This window comes from Balaenoptera borealis, assembly GCF_965194805.1.
Source record: "Balaenoptera borealis genome assembly, chromosome: 12".
Taxonomy (NCBI): domain Eukaryota; kingdom Metazoa; phylum Chordata; class Mammalia; order Artiodactyla; family Balaenopteridae; genus Balaenoptera; species Balaenoptera borealis.
Window position 1 is genome coordinate 102873477 of NC_138869.1, and position 16036 is coordinate 102889512.

Below are 16036 nucleotides of genomic sequence, written 5' to 3' on the forward strand. Positions count from 1 at the left end.
AAAATCTGCAAACTCTAAATTGTCTGCATATGTGGCTCGAAGTTCCCGAGATCAACAAAACCTGCACACACACACACAAAAGGAGAAAAGGGGATGGTACAGAGAAGAGGAGGATGTGTGCAGAGGGGGCACGGCAGGGTCAGATTCCACAAATCAAAGTAAAAATTCATACCCAGAAGGATCAGGCTCCCCTGACGGGGATTGCCATGAACTAGACTGAAATAGAACATGGAGCAATAACTAGGGGGGGAAAAACCCAAAAAAACAATGCTGCAAAAAGGTAGATTGATGGGGAATAGGTGGGAGGACAGAGTTGACCAAGGGTGGCAAAACCTTGGAAACACAGGCTGTATCATATCACTTCATGGAAATTAAATTGGAGCCATAGATGAAATGGATATTTTTTGAGGAAAATGCAATTTACCAAACTGACTTCAGAAGACTTAGAAAGTTTAAACAGGCCAATTTCCTTTAGAAGATAACAGAGAAAGTTTACAAACCTACCTCCTGCCCCCACCAAAAATCACAAGGACCAGCTTTTACTGTGATACAAGTTCATTCTAGTTATGAAAGGGTACTCAATTTTAGAGAATTTATTAATGTATCATATCAAAAGATCAAAGAATAATAATTATAATCAACTCCATAGATGCTGTAGGGCACTATGTCTGTGTTCTGCTCATATCCCTTCAGATTTCTTTTTACCATTTCTGAGCACCCTCCTCACCCCTAGGGGCGTTTTCGACAGCCAAGAAATGGTGTTGATCTTCACACTGCTGTCCTTGGGCTGCGAAGTCATTTTGAACAGATACACAGAAAACAAAGTCCTGTGAGTTCTTTTTACTCCCCTCTCCCAACCATGATCCCTGTGCCTATTCACCAGTGATTGTAAAGTTTGGGGTATGAAAGTCAGTTTCCTGCTCAGATTGGGATAACTCTGAGATGTAATTTACATTCCAGAGTTACCCTGCAAGAAACAGCTGAAGCCTACCCTCTGCAGGGCTCTTCCCTGCAATTACACTTGGTTTGCTTTGTCCCCTTTCTCTGCCCTGCTTTCCCCATTCCCTTACCAGTCTCTCCTGGGAGCATTTCCTTAATGAATGACTTGCTCATACATACCATCCTTAAGATCAGCTTCAGGAGAACTCCATCAAAGCAGATGCTGAAAGTGCATACAACATTCCCTGCTTGATTTTTTTTTTTAAGTCAATAAAATAGAAACAAAAGGAAAGTCTCTTATCTGTATAAAATATAACTATCTCAGTCAAAAGCCAGCATCATACTTAACAGGAAATAGCCATTTCTGCTAAAGGCAGGAGTTGAACAGTGATATTTATTATCACTGATATTACGTAATAAATAGTGTACTGAAAGTATTAGCCAACAGCATTATACAAGAGAACAGAATTAGTGATATATAAATTAGAAAGGAGAAGATAAAACAGCTGCTATTCACAGGTGATCTCTTTGATCTGAAAAACCCAACAGAATCAACTGAAAACTTACTGTACATAGCAAGAGAATTTCCAAAATTAAAAAAAGAACTACACAGAAATATTATATATAGATCAACAGCATTTTGTTATACAAACAGCTAGTTTAAATATACATGTATGTACACACACACATCCACAGAGAATGAGATAAAAAAAGAGGCAATGAAAGGGATGAAATATCTAGGAATAAACTTTATAAGAAATCTGTCAAATCTATGTAAAGAAAAACATTCAAACTCTACTGAAAGACCCATAAATAAATTGTACAAATAGAATGTTCTTAAACAGAAAGACTCAATATCATAAAGGTGTTAAGTCTCTTTAGACTAACTTAGAAAAGCAGTGTGTCTCCAATAAAGACCAAATGGAAAGGAAACAGGCAAGGCTAGCAGGAAAAATCCTGAAAATGAAGCACTTTGAGAATGGAGCAGCCTTACCAGGTGCTCAAGAACCAAGAATCCTCAACAATTGTGTGCTACTAATGCAGGAGTAGGCAGAGAAACCAGTTAGACTAAATAGAAACTGCAGGAATAGACCCTTGCACACAGATCAATGCAACGTTCAATAGAAGAAGGATCTCAGATTAGTGGGGTACAGATGAAAATTTAAATAATTGGTGTTGGGGGACTTCCCTGGTGGCTCAGTGGTTAAGAATCCACCTTTCAATGCAGGGGACACGGGTTCGAGCCCTGTTCTGGGGAGATCCCACATGCTGCAGAGCAACTAAGCCCATGTGCCACAGCTGCTGAGCCTGCGCTCTAGAGCACATGAGCCACAACTGCTGAGCCTGTGCTCCTAGAGCCTGTGCTCTGCAACAAGAGAAGCCACCGCATTGAGAAGCCTGCGCACCGCAACGAAGAGTAGCCCCCACTCGCCGCAACTAGAGAAAGCCCGCGTGCAGCAATGAAGACCCAATGCAGCCAAAAATAAATAAATAAAATTTTAAAATAAATAAATAAATAATTGGTGCTGGGAAAAGCAGGTAATCATTTGGGGAAGGCAAGATAAAATTAGAATCTTATCTCACTGCATGAACAGGATAATCTCCAAATGAATCAAAATTTAAAATGTAGAAAATGAAACAATACAGGTATTAGAGGAAGACATAAGTGAATTCTTTCATTACCTGAATGTACAAAAGGTCCAACTACATTTTTAAATGCTTTGACATGGTAAAGTAAAAAAGGAAGGTAAACTATAAATCATTTCAGAATTAAATGTAAGATGGGAAATATTTGCAAAAATATTGATGGAGTTCTAATCCTTCTAGTAAATAAAGAAAATTCTTGGAAATCTAGAACAAACAAACAAAAAACCCAACTCAATAGACCTGAAAAGAGAACTCACAAAAATAATAAATATTAAGGAGTCCTTAAACAGGTGGAAAGAAGGCCAAATTTACTAAAAATGAGATAAATACAAATTGACAGAACAATGGAGATCTTTGTGGTAATGAAATATTTCAATATCTTCATTGTGGTGGTAGTTATACAAATCTATGGAATAAAATGTCATAGAGCTATGTGCACATGTATGACCAGTGTCAACTTCCTGGTTTTGATATTGTACTTACATAACCTAACAAATTATGTAAGATATAACACTGGGCCATATGAAGATGACAGTTCTCAAATTGAGCTACAGATTCAATGCAGTCATCATCAAAATCACAGCTGACTTTTTTTGCAGAAATTGACAAGCTGATCCTAAAATTCATACGGAAATTCAGGGGACCCAAGAGGACCAAAAAATCTTGAAATAGAAAAAGAAAGTAGGTAAACTCATATTTCCCGATTTCAAAACTTCCTACAAAGTTACCCTAAGCAAGCCAGTGTAATACTTCCTTAAGAATAAACATATAGATGGATGGAATAGAATTGAGAGTCCAGAAATAAACTCTCATATTTATGACCAGTTGATTTGCAATGGAGTGCCAATGCAGTTCAGTGGAAGAAAAAACACTTTTTTCAACAAATCACTAAATCTTTATGACACATTGGATCGTGATTTCTTAGATATGATACCAAAAACACAAGTGACAAAAGAAAAAATAGATCAATGGTACTTCATCCAAATTAAAAACTTTTGTGCTTCAAATGACACTACCACAAAAGTAAAAAGATGACTCACACAATAAGAAAATGTATTTGTAAATCACGTAAATGACGAAGACTTTTGTCAAGAATATACTTAGAACTCTTACAACTCAATAATAATAAGATAAATAGCCCACGTAAGAAATGGACAAACAGCTGCAATAGATATTTCTCAAAAGAAGTTATAGAAATGCCCAAAAGATACATAAAAGGTGTTCAACATCAGTAATCATCAGGGAAATGCAAATCAAAACCACAATGAGATACCACTTCACACTCATTAACATGGTTGTAATAAAAACCCAGAAAAAAATAAGCGTTGGTGAGAGGATGTGGAGAAATTGGAACCTTCCTACATTGTTACTGGGAACCTAAAATGGTTCAGCCACTTTGGAAGTCAGTTTGGTAGTTCCTCAAAATAGGAAATGTTGAGTTTCCACATGAATCAGAAATTCTGCTCTTGGAATATACCCAAACAAAATGAAAACATATTTCCATGCAAAAACTTGTACAAAAATGCTCATAGCAGTATTATTCTTAATAGCCCAAAAGTAGAAACAACCTAAACATCAATCGATGAATGGATGAATAAATATGGTATATCTCTACAATAGAATAGTACTCAGCAATAAAAAAGAATGAAATAATGGTACGTGCTACAACATGGATGAATCTTGAAAACATTATGCTAGGTGAACAAAAGACCACATATATGTTTCCATGTACATGAAATACCAGAACAGGCAAATGTGTAGACACAGAAATTAGACTGGTGGTTGCCTGGAGTTGAGGCTGGAAATGGGTGGGAATGGAGAACGACTACAAATAAATCCAGGGTTTCTTTTTGGGGAGATGAGGATGTTCTAGGAAAGTTTTAATTAAAATTAATTGGAAAAAGATGATATATAGATAGATCCTTATACATTTATGCATCCCTATTGGCATAAAAATCACTGAATTTACTTTTTTGTTTTGTTGTTTTTTTTAACATCTTTATTTGAGTATAATTGCTTTACAATGGTGTGTTAGTTTCTGCTTAATTTACTTTTTTTCTTTAGAAGTTTATTTATTTATTTATTTATTTATTTATTTATATTTGGCTGTGTTGGGTCTTCGTTTCTGTGTGAGGGCTTTCTCTAGTTGCGGCAAGCGGGGCCCACTCTTCATCGCGGTGCGCGGGCCTCTCACTGTCGCGGCCTCTCTTGTTGCGGAGCACAGGCTCCAGATGCGCAGGCTCAGTAGTTGTGGCTCACGGTCCCAGTTCCTCCTCGGCATGTGGGATCTTCCCAGATCAGGGCTCAAACCCGTGTCCCCTGCATTGGCAGGCAGATTCTCAACCACTGCGCCACCAGGGAAGCCCCTGCTTAATTTACTTTTGAAGAGTACACTACTTGTCAAGTGAGGCATGATAATAGTAGGTATTTTTGCTTTCGTTTTCATTATGATAATTCATTGCCAAACAGAATTTTCTATACACTACAACATGTACTGATGTATCCCTTTCTCTCTGGTGGCTGTGTATGTGAAACTGTTTTTCAAGGTTTCCTGGGCTCGCAACCAGATCCTTAAGTATTCATCATCAGATCATTAGTGGAGTTCATTACTGCCCAAGTTTCCAGGTCCTATGTGTTCCTTACTACAGTTAATCCCAAGCTTGACCGTGTTCCTGACACTTATTAATTGTTCTGAAATTATTCCTTAGCAAGAGCAACTAACCCAATGGTACTGTGTAATGCTGAATTTGTCAATTTATGTTGTAAAAGATATTAACATATAGAGAATAGAAAAGGTTTTTTTTTTTTAATTGAAGTATAGTTGACTTACAATGTTGTGTTAGTTTCAGGTGTACAGAAACGTGATTCAGTTATATATATATACTTTTTCATATTTTTTTCCATTATAAGTTATTACAAGATATTGAATATAGCTCCCTGTGCTATACTGTAGGTTATATCTATCTTATATATGGTAGTGTATACCTGTTAATCCCAGACTCCTAATTTATCCCTCCACTCCGCTGCTTCCCTCTTTGGTAACCATAAGTTTGTTTTCTATGTCTGTGAGTCTATTTCTGTTTTGTAAATAAGTTCATTTGTATCATTTTTTTAGATTCCATGTATAAGTGATAGCGTATGATATTTGTCTTTTTCTGTCTGACTTACATCACTTAGTATGATATTCTCTAGGTCCATTCTTACTGCTGCAAATGACATTATTTCATTCTTTTGTGTGACTGAGTAATATTCCATTGTATTATATATATGTACCACATCTTTTTTATCCATTCATCTGCCGATGGACACTTAGGTTGCTTCCATGTCTTGGCTATTGTAAATAGTGCTGCTGTGGACATTAGGGTACATGTATTTTTTTCAAATCAGAGTTTTCATCTTTTTTTGATATATGTGCAACAGTAGGATTGTTGGATCTAGAAAAGGGTTTTTGTTCAAATAAATATATGACTCTTTCTTGGGCACCACCTTCTCCTTAGATGAGATTCTTAAAGCCTGACAAGAAAGTCCAACTCTCCTGGTGTTCATACTGACACTAAAAAGACTGGAAGAAGCTTATGGTTGGAGATTACTGAGAAATATGTTGCTACTAAAATACCTCTTAAGCAGTGTACATGTGACTTAACATACATAAAGTGATTGGAAGAACTAAAGTCATCATCCAAACAATGAAAGCTCTAAAGTTTACCTTTGAAGAAAAGATATATTTTAGGATTTTACTATTCATATTCTTAGTGTACAGTTTTTAAGTTGCCAACATACTGGATCTGCTTTCCATTTCCCTTTACTATACTATATAGTTAAAAGAATCTGCTGTTCTGGTTTTTATGAAATTGTAGAGAGCCTGAATCTCAAATCAAATAAATAAAGCCTTTTCTTTTTGCAGAAACTTTTTTTTTTTAAAGCAGACCACTTCCAAAATGGATCAAAAAGTCCAGGAATTGTAAAAGTATGTTTTTAGAAATTAGAAATAGTTGGTTGATAAGATTTAAAAAAAACACAATTGTTTGCGGTTGACTGTTTTCTTTATATAGATGACAAATCGGTGGGTGAAGAATTTACTGATTTTAGAAGTGAAACAGATTTAAAAATTGAATCATCTCTTTTTTTTTCCTTGAATATCAACTTACCAAGGAGCCACACCAGGGTTATGTTTTCTGTTGTGTCACCATCTAACCATCTCTGGAGAAATTAATGGCACCCCTCCATTGTGGTTGCCCCAGGACAACTTACTAAGGAAATCCCAAATGCAGCCAGAGCCGTAAGAGCCATTTCCAGAACTCAGGTATGAGAAGTATCTTCACTGAAGCCCAGCGGCCACCTCCCCGAGGGCTTTCACCTTTAGTCTGGGCACGTGACCTTCCTTACTACAGAAAAAAGGGAGCACCAGATAGTGAATCATAAACATTCATAATTTATTGAGGGAGAAACTATAGCTATAGAATGCATTTTTTTTTTTAAAGCAAAGCCTAAAGAAATCCAGCATCAGTGGCATGGAACCAGTTTTTGAATTGAGCCCTGAGAACTCATTGTATGTGTATTCATGTAAACACCTACATTTTTTTGTTAACTGAACTGATTTAACTGCTAATTAAAACTAGTCAGTAAGCACAATGCAAAATTAATTAAACCATTTAGTAGATAGATGCAAATTAGGCAAAGCAAAGTATTAGACACTATCAAAGTAAGTGCAACAGTTACTTGTCATCAGGCAATATAGTTCTTATGGTAAGTGCCTTCCTTAGGGAGCAATGTGAAGGAATAAAAATCATCCTGTTGATTGTATGATCTTCTATTAAGCAAGTGTGCTGGAAATCAGCTAATTTTTCAAATGGAAAAACTAGGGTTTCATAGTTGTTAAATAGTCACTAAGAAAATTTGTTAAATTTACAGTAAAATTTGTCATTTTTATGAAGGCAAAATGTTACGCTACATAATATAGGATTATTGCTTATTTCACCTAAAGAAAGAAGTCAATCAGATTTTTCAATCCTCCATCTTTCAACTCCAAACAGTCTTTTATCTAATAATAGTCTTCTATGAGGTGACCACTTTCTTTGTGAATAAATGTATCATTTTGGCACTCTGGGCATTCTTCATTTTCTTAACATCTTTTTTTCCTTTGACTTTGGATTATTTTCTTCTTTCAGTAGCTTCCCTCAAAGCATCTACATATCAGTCAAGGGCCTCAAAGCATCTAGATATCAGTCAAGGGGAAAAAGAACACTTAACCCTTAATGCTCAAAAATATGAAGGGAGAGAAATTTCATTTATCTTTCTTTTTATTTATGAATGCTGTTCCTATAGACATTCCTTGCATGTCACCTTCTGTCACCTCACATTCTTAGGGTAATTATACATCAGTGGTTTGGGAAGCCATCTGCTGCTGTGGGTATGATTTGTGTTCACAACTGAGATAATAATAAACTAGTTGAACTGCTGAACTGACATATATTACCCTACGTTCTTCAAAGGTAAAATACACACACACACACACACACACACACACACACACACACATGTGGTACTCTGTTTTGAGTACTATACCATCACTAACATATTTCATATGCTTCAAAACATTTTCTGATTGTTTTTCAAAAATAATACTGAATAGGATTTATCATAACCAAAACAAAATGACCCTTTTTTAGATAAGTTAATCTGGATTTAGGTTCAACAGTTTATGTTTTGTACACTTTTGATAGGATCTCTTGGATCAGTCAGAGAAGCTTCTAAATACACTTCCATAAAACTGGAGTTAAAATAGGCAGATCATAGGGAAACCATGGAAAAAAGAACCAGACTCACTGTAATCAACACAGTAAATGCTGAAAGAAGGAATTTTGAATCTATAACTAAAAAAAGTTTATCAAGAACCAACTCATTTCGTGAATATGAAACCTTGTATGTGGCTTCCCTTAGCCAGAGAGGAAAATACACTTTGATAAGTCACAGCTAAACCATTCGCAGATTTCCTCGCTGCGGATTTTGTCCTCTGCAAGTGGTTTCCTTTCAGACCATGAGATGGACGTTAAGCCTTCCAACTATCCAAAATAAACCTCGGCCCTGAAGTTTAATCTCTCATCTTCTACCATATAGCCAGGTGCCTTGGCTTTTAACATACCCAATTTATATCTTGAGAACAAGCCTAGAAATGTGGATTTATGGTAAGCCATAGGAACCTATAGTGACTTTTATTCCATGTACACAATAACTCCTAATTCTGGAAATTTGGTTGGAGTTGGGTATGGGGAAGTTGAGGTCTATTATATCCCTCCAAATATATATTTGGTGCTTCTATTACATCCCTCCAAATATATATCTAACACATCACTGAGGGCACAAGGGCAAAAGGCTGTAATCTCCTTAAATATGCTTTAAAAGTGCCATATATTGGAGAAATAAGCCTGATCTCTTTTCTAGTCTAAGAAAGCATTATGTTGATTGAAGTTAAGTTTTTCCACAATAATCCTAATGAGGACAGACCTAAAATAATAATCCTCAAAGAAAGTGGACAATTGATAAATTTTAAGTTCTTGAATTGTATAATTAAAGAAGCGCTCTACGGTGTCTGTGTAGACAGTCATCTCGGTGGCTCCATCCTAAATGTACTCTGTAAGTTATCAGCTTCCCTTTCCCTGTAGAACTATTTATCCATTCAAGGGCCGGGGTTCAGCATTGGAAGAAGTTAACTACTTCCATGAAGCATGTTCCTGACCTTACAGATTGTGGTTTGAAATTGACTTTCTTAATCCAGAATGGAATTTTTCTCAGAGTGATAATTCTTTTTCTTTTGCAAGTGGTAGAAGATTAACTCAAACTCTACCTCAAGAAAAAAGAAAAAGAAAAAAAAAAAAAAAAGAATGCATTGGTTTACTAACTAAAGAATACGGAAGCTTCCATGCTGGATCCAAGCTCAAATAGCATAGCCAGGTGTTTATTTCCTTCCTCCTCCTCCTCTTCTTCCCCTTCTCCTTCTCCTTCTCCTTCTTCTTCTTTTTCTCCTTCTTCTTTTGCTCCCTCTCCTTCCCCCCCCTTTTCTTCTCTCTCTCTCTGTCTCTCTTTCTCACTCCTTTCCTTACCTCTCTCTAGTTCTTTCAGCTCTCCTGTCCTCTTTTTCAATCAGGATCTCTTTTTTATAATTCCAAAGCTCACAAGCCCCTCAATGGCCATAATCTCCAAAAGAAGGACACCTGTCTCTCCAGCATCAGTGCCAATCCCCTCAAGAGTCTTTTAACCAAGAATCCTGGGTAATGTGCCCATCTGTGTGGTGAGGATGACAGTGGCCCTGGATTGACAGAACACCTCCTTGCCAGGTGGGGAGGAGAAATTCTCAAGCCTGGTGAAGAAGAAAGGAAGCCAGGTAAGAATAAAACAATAGATGTTCACTGCACAAGGATTTTGATAATCAAGGAATCAAAGCATTAAAGAAATGAAGAATCTGGAGTTAATTCAACGCAGAGAACATAAAATAAGAGAAAGAAAAGGACTTGGATTTAGATTTTGGTTTTGAGTTATTGCATTGTTAATTGTAACAACAAAATTGTTGTCCTCCCTGAGTCTTCGTTTCCTTAGGTGATAAATGGCAACTTTAGTAAATCCGATTCTCACTCTATGACAGTATGTCTGATGTGGGCAAAAAGATAGAGTTAGCACCTGCGTGCTGCTCTATTCATGCGGCCTGTTCATACTCTATTCAAACTCTTGCACTTTTTACAAACTGGTGTTCTTATAAGAAGAGATTAGGACACCAACACAAAAAGAAAGAAGACCATGTGAAGATACAGGGAGAAGACTGCTGTCTGCAAGCTAAGGAGAGAGGCCTCAAAAGAAACCAACCCTGCCAACATCTTAATCTCTGACTTCCAGCCTCCAGAACTGTGAGAAAATAAATTTCTGTTTTTTAAGCCACCAGTCTGTGGTAATCATTAGAGCAGCTCTGGCAAACCAACACAGGCAGTAACTTTAACAGTGAGAAATTATTTTTAAACTTAGAAAAATTTCTTGTAAGGCATGTCATGGAAAGTTGGGATAAAGTTCTGTTACAAAATAGGAAGCGCTTTGAATCACATGAGAAGAGTATATATGTGAAATGATCACCATAAACTATCACATCTCAAGCAACCATGAAGTAAACTTAGGAAGTCAATATTGACTACAAAAAGCTAGTTCCTCATTACTGATGTATTATGGGTATATTTGTGCATAGCTAATGGAATTCCATCTACATTAACTGGTATGAGTCATCCAAAGAAGGTGTTGGGCTGCATAAGTTCTCTGGATGAATCTGAAGCAAGTGGATGAACAAAGACATGCAAGTCCTAAATCCTTGCCTCACTGTGGGCTAGAGAATGAATATGAAAACAGCATTTTAACTTGAGTAATAGGTTCCTTTTCTCATCTTTTTCCTTTTCCCTGTCTATAGTCCTTTGCTCTTTTTGTATGTAAAATGTCAGATAATTTCACAGTTGCATGCAAAGTATCCTTTTTTTATAGATTAGTGAACAATGCATATATTTTACTATTCCCTCCCTTCTTCTAAGAGAATTTGATCTTCCTACTCTTTAATCTCAGAGAAATGTGTTTCTAGAACAAATTCACCCTGGTGATACTAAAAAATTAACATAGCACTACTACAGTTTTGGTCTACAGCCAATAGAGAAAAAGCAATGCAATATGGAATTGGAATATAAATGTTTCTGTTCTGGATATGACTGTGTTGTCAGTAGATTATTTTCCACACCCATGGCATTTTTTTATATAGGTGGGGAAACCAACTTGAAAGAGTTCAGATGCCTTATTAAAGTTCTCGTAATTAAAAGCATTCAAAAAAAAAAAAAGAGAGAGAGAGAGAGAGATGACGTTGGGAGAAGTTCCAAGTTCTAACAACTCAGAAAAAAACTGTGAAGTAGCTGAGCAGCACTAACCACACATACAGGTACATAGATGCAGAAATAGTTTGGTAAAGACTAGCCATGTTTCATTCCAGAAAGAGAGTGCTTAGGGAATTATTTGGAAAGGGTAGATTTTTTTTTTTTTTAATTAATTAATTAATTTATTTATTTTTGGCTGTGTTGGGTCTTCGTTTCTGTGCGAGGGCTTTCTCTAGTTGCGGCAAGCGGGGGCCACTCTTCATCGTGGTGCGCGGACCTCTCACTGTCGCGGCCTCTCTTGTTGCGGAGCACAGGCTCCAGACGCGCAGGCTCAGCAATTGTGGCTCACGGGCCTAGTTGCTCCGTGGCTTGTGGGATCTTCCCAGAGCAGGGCTCGAACCCGTGTCCCCTGCATTGGCAGGCAGACTCTCAACCACTGCGCCACCAGGGAAGCCCTGGAAAGGGTAGATTTTTAAAGACGGTATTTTAAAGTAATCATACAATTATGTTTATATAAGTGTATTTCCATGAGGAAAGTTTGAATCGTCTATGAAATAAGATATACAATGCTGAGGTATATGCTTAAAATGAGCATTGATCATGTAGACTATTGATTTGAAACTGGTAAGTCACGGAATGAAAACCACAGGGGGTGAAATGTAGGAATTTAAGCTGCTTCTGAGTGCGGGATACTGAGGTGACCAAGTGACAGTTTAAAAATCCAACTAAAAATTGTATTTACATTTTAAGTGTTCAAAGCAGAACTTTCATTTGGTTTGGTTGGTTTACTTTGGTTGGGTTAAATTTTGTTAGCAAAATTGACTGGTAAGTAGGCATAGTTTTACATAAACAGACTGCACATTCCGACCCACTAACTCTGGGGCTTCTGCCCTCAGAAGCCAAGACCCAAACGTCTTGGTCTTTGTTCCTCTGAAGAACAGTGGCACCTTCTCAGCCCTGAGCGTATGTGTAGCTCCTTAGGCAACCTTGGCTGTTACAGTGGGGGAGGGAGGAATCAGCCAGCCCGGCTCCCTGCCGGGTGCTCTCTGCTGGACAGACCTTTCAGAGACGAGCCCAGACTACGCCCTCCCCTGCCATGCACACAGAATAAGAACCCACCGAATGTACAACTTAAGGGATTTCCAGAAAGCCTTTATACTGCAAAATACCCCTCCCACGTTGACTGAAACCCATGGCTTCATCCACTTTCTGAAATCCTTCGTGGCTTGGCTACCAAACATGCAAGGGATGTAGTCTGAATTGTGGAAAGGCGGATATGGCCTAAGAACCCCAAATCCTGGTACTAGGAAAGGAAAAGTCTGATAAACTAAGTTTTGCCTCTGGGCTTCAGAACAAACAGACAACTGATCTAACTGAATTCCTAGGTTTGGATTGGTAGGGAAGAAAAAGTAATTTTCCTTTTACCCTGCTGAATTCTTAGCTGAGACCACTGTAATAAAAGACAGATTAACAAGAGAAAAAGAACCAGGAGTTTATTAACATGTGTACCTCATATATACATGGAAAATACCCAGGGAAGAATGAGTTACTCCTTGAGGTGGCTTAAAATTCAGGCTTAAATACCATCTTAATAGGGGATGTAGTCCTCTTAGTGGAGAGTGGATGATTTTTAGGAGAGATGAATGGGCCCTTAGAAGAGTAGGTGGGAGGTGTGACAGTTTGTGACAAAGTGGGTGTGGTGTGGATGTCTAGACTTCTCTCTTATGACAAAAGTCAATCTTCCCTGGTTGATGAAGCTTGTGGGGAAGGGATCTATGACAATTGAATTTTGGGGGGAGAATCTATCTTTAGCCAGATAAGGGGAGTTCAGAGAAAGCCTCTCCCTGCATTTGCTGTTTTTTTCAAGTGCCTACAGCTCAAAATATACCATAGTAGCATATTTTGGGGTGGAATATTCTGTTGCCCATTAGGGTCAAATGAATAAGGGAGGACCTGCAAGTTCCTTTTTATAGATATATTCATTTACTTTATTTTCTTAATTTTGATTTATCTTTTGGTTAATTGGAACATGTATTCAGATAATCTTTTCTGATGAAAGGCTACCTGACAATTGTACACTGTTGGTGATTTATGAACAATATTTACAGTGACTCTATATAAATAGGTGTAACCATTATTATACAGGTCCGTCTGTGACAGATCTGAAATTTTAGAGTCCAGAAATCTCTGGAAATCCAAAGTACTCTCTCTTATTATTCATTTGGTGGTAAAACTTGACCTAACCTGACATGAGACCATTTATGTTCCTTTTTATATCCCACTGAGTATTCATACATTTCACAGCAGAAATAATTAATGTGTGTGTTTTAAAAGGCATTTACACTGTCAGTTTAGCATTTAGCTCAGACATAACAGCTATTTCATGATGTAAATACACATACATACTAAGAAGTTCATGAACTCAACAAAAAGATCATTTTTTTTCTGTTACCCCAACTTAATGCATATAGGTTAGGACCCCAGACTCTGAGTCTTAGTAAAATATGCACTGTAGTAACCTAGGGTTATCCTGTTAAATGTTTTCAGGGTCATCCACATCTGGACTATAAGAGCAATAGCTTCCTAGTAGGTCTTCCTCTTTCTACTCCTGTCTCCCAAGCACAAGTCTGTTTTCCAACTAACAGTCATATGCTTTTAAAATCAAATAAGGCTCCTTACTTTTCTACTCTCAACTCTACACTTAACAATGAATCTAAAAGTCTTGTCTGTGGACTACCAGGCCCTTCGTGAGCTGCCCTGGTTTCCTCTCCTCTCTCTTCTCTCATCCCAGCTCCGTGGTTCATGTTGCTCTGGTCTCACTGCCCTTCTTGCTGCTGCTCACACCATCCCAGGCACATCCTCTTCCCGGGGCATCTTCACTTGCTGCTGCCTCTGTATGGGAAGTTCTTCCCCTGTATATTAAGGTGGCTTTCTCACTCTCTTTTTTGAATCACCACTGGAATTTCACCTCCTTAGGTAGCCTTCCCTAATCCACCTGAACTAGCCCAGCCTGCCTCCTCTTGGAGCCTTCATCCCCTGTATACTGCTTTCTTTATCACTTGTCACTACCCGCCATCATGTATATATGTATATACCAGTTTTTTTAGTGTTTCATTTCTTTAACTAGGACATTAACTTCATGAAGGCAGAAAATGTCTCTCTGTTCAACTCTGTACCCTTAGAGCCTATAATAGTGCCTGGAAAATACTAGGTATTACATAAATGAATGAATGAACCTAATTTGTAATATTTTGTTTTACTTTTTATGTTTATTTCTATGTGTTTAATATTTATTATTTTATTTATCAACACTAGCTATTGATTTTATTTGAACAGTAGAGTACAGAGTTTTTCCTAAGTCAAAATTAATTCCCTTCTCAAACTCTATTCAACCCTGTCACATTATCAAAACTGTCACAAAATTTAGGGAAATCAAAATTAAACAATACTACATTGTATCATTTTAATTCAAAGGTATAATGTTTTGGAAAGGGTTTAAAGAGCCAAAGCAAGAGCAAGCTCTCACTCAAAGCTATTTTCTGCAAAGAGAGTTAGTTACCAGGGTTAGCTTTATTCTTTGAGATTATTTTGTTAAGTTTTGTATAAATACTCCTAAAAAGTCTAACATCATGCAATCACTGTTCCTTAAATATGTTTAGCAAGCTATCATTTGCTGTGAATCTACAAATCTATAATAAATTATTATGTTCCTTGTAAGTGACCTTTGCCAATAGTGCTCAGCTGACCTTGTTACTGAGGCACAAGGCAACATAAAATCTCAAACTTAGGTGCATCCTATCTCACAGAAGTTTCTGTCTTACACCCATGGTAAAATTCCGGGCAACACAAACAATAACAAAGTTGATAACAGGTGCTATGCTTAAGAAAAAGGATAAACGCTTTGTAATAGATAAAACTTCTAGCTAAGCTATTTAAAATATCTTTTTTCCATTACATACTAAGCTAGATGGGGACACAAAGCTGGAGAAATAACTTACATGTGACAATTGCAGACACAGGTGACTCACTTCTTTCACAAGTGAGTATAAACGCATTGTAGGTCAAGGTTTAGCATGTGCGTGCATGTCAATAAAAACATCAAGTGTAGTTTCTTTGCTCCTTTGTTCAGAGACGCTTAGAGCTCTTTGCCAAAAAGAGGGTGGGGAGTTTTTCATGATTCCCTTAAAAAATACATAAAACTGGAAGTAAAACACAGATGACATGGCTGGGAGTCTACACAGATGAGAGAAGAGATACAATTAAACTGCTACTTCACTTGTGAAATCAATCACTGCCAAGTCTACAGGGATAGTTCAAAAATATTATTCTTTGACTTAGTTCTCCACTGAATATCCTAGCATGGGTAAAAACCTTTGTCAGTCCTCATCCTAAATTCCAAGTTGGGTCCTAAAGCAGTTGGACATTGGAGTATAAAGGAAGGCATTTAACTGTAGAGAAAGCCCTGAGGCTTAAGCCTTGAGGCTGTAAGACAAAACAAAATAAAGCAAAGCAAACATACCAATAAACCATAGGGATTCCCTGAATAGTTCAAATGCAGG

The 16036-nt window shown here is 37.3% G+C and overlaps 1 long non-coding RNA gene across 1 annotated transcript in view; it reads right to left on the reverse strand.

Annotated features, from left to right (window-relative positions):
* LOC309608229 overlaps positions 1-16036 on the reverse strand; it is a 40352-nt gene that overhangs the window by 13763 nt on the left and 10553 nt on the right. Inside the window, exons 2-3 of the long non-coding RNA XR_014232753.1 lie at positions 15476-15658; positions 1120-6971 (exon numbers count right to left, since the gene is read on the reverse strand). This is a non-coding gene — a long non-coding RNA (uncharacterized lncRNA). The remainder of the gene's footprint in view (positions 1-1119; positions 6972-15475; positions 15659-16036) is intronic.